Raw genomic sequence first — 1958 nt, forward strand, 5'->3', positions numbered from 1 at the left:
GGTTTTTTAATATGTAATTTCGTCCAAATTTGAACTTAAAATGACTATAAAAATAAATTGTGCTTATGTATTTCTTAGAATTTTTGGTAACAGAATTAAATATTTACGTGAAATCTTGTTTTAAATTTTCAATCCTTAGATATAAAAGTTGAACATTTTATAAATTTTTAACTACAAAATAATTATTCAATTTTAAATTTGATAAATTTTGTCAAAATTTGAACTTCAAATGTTCATAAAAAAAAATTGTGACTATGTATTTTTAATATTTTTCTACTGCTATTGTACCAATATATCAGGAGCATTGCATTCAATTTTCACACTTTTTTACCCAAGAAACAACATTTTATTAATATTTATAGAAAAAAAAAACTAAAAAAATTGAAAACTGAGAATGTCCGTAAACAGCTCCAAAAAAGTCAAAATATTTTGAAAATTTTATGGTGTACAAAAAATAAAAATATTAACATTCAGTGAAATTTTCAAATATCTACAGTCATTCGTTTTTTAATTACAATAAAATAAGAAAATCGTCATTTCAGAAATCGAGCGAATATCAAATGTTGTAAAAATATGAATTTCAAACGCTCATAAAAATTAATTTTGAGTTTCTTATAGACATTTTTTTTTTGATAAAGGTAGATTAACGTATAAGGAATCTTGTATTATATATTAAAATCTTAGTTCTAAAAAGAAAAATTTTTATGAATTTATAACTCGAAATTAATTTGCAAATTTTCGTGATTTTTCCATATTTTGTCATTTTTTGAACTTTAAATGCTTAAAACTGTGACTAACGATTTTTAATATTTTTCATCTGCCTTTGAAACAATATACTAGGAGCTCTATAAATTTTCAAGCTTTTTTATCCAACAAATAAAATTTTATTGATATTTTTAGAAAAAAAACTAAAAAAAAATGGGAAAATGAAAATGTCCGTAAAGAGCTCAAAATAAATCAAAATATTTTGAAAATGTTATGGTGTATAGAAAATGCTAAGATAAACATTCAGTCAAAATTTCATATATCAACGGTCATTTGTTTTAAAGTTACACCAAAAACCAAAATCGATTTTCTCGAAAACAGATTTTGCGTAAAAATTCCCGTTTTGCCTTAATTTTTCTTTTGTTTTTCACGGCGCTTTTGAAAACTATTGGAAAAATTTTACTTTTGACCCCCCAAAGAACCAACTAGATTCACTTTCCTATCAGAAAAGGTACTGTTGAAGAAAATCCGAGCACTTTTACTGTCCTAAAACGTGATGACAGACACAAAAATAAAAAAAAAAATTAAAAAAATTAAAAAAAAAAATAAAAAAAAAATAAAAAAAAAAACACACATCATTGTAAAATCAATACATTCATCGTTCCATTCAGAATCTAAAATAGTAAAAGATAAACAGTAAATATTTTATGTATTAATAAACTATGAAATTAATATACAAATTAAAACCAAATTTAGATTTATTTTTTATTTATACAAGAAAAAATTCGATTTAAAAGTTGGTACCCAACTGAAAATTTTGAAAATTATGGAGAACTTTTCAAATATATCAGTAGATTTCCACTTTAATTATACCATATTATAGGTAACTAATTTATAATTATACTTATAAATGACCACCCTGTACTTTGTTTCTAGCTAGGGGTGGTATGTTGTTTTTGATTTATGTTATACAATATTGTATTAGATTAATCTTTCATAATATGTAAAAATATATTATATTATACTATAAGTAGTTTTTAAGTCACAACACTAGGTACAGCCATACAGTGTGCAAGCGTATTTTTTTATTCTGATTCCCGCGTTTTTAGAATTCGTCATCCAATTTTATTGCTTACAAGAGGTTGATAAATCATATATTTAGCATTTTAAGTATGAAATATTTCATTTGAAATGTTGTTAGAAGAGACAAGGTAGCTGCGGTCATAGTTGCTTTCGCGATAGTTACTATCACC

This window comes from Acyrthosiphon pisum, chromosome X, assembly GCF_005508785.2.
Source record: "Acyrthosiphon pisum isolate AL4f chromosome X, pea_aphid_22Mar2018_4r6ur, whole genome shotgun sequence".
NCBI classification, from domain to species: Eukaryota; Metazoa; Arthropoda; class Insecta; order Hemiptera; family Aphididae; genus Acyrthosiphon; species Acyrthosiphon pisum.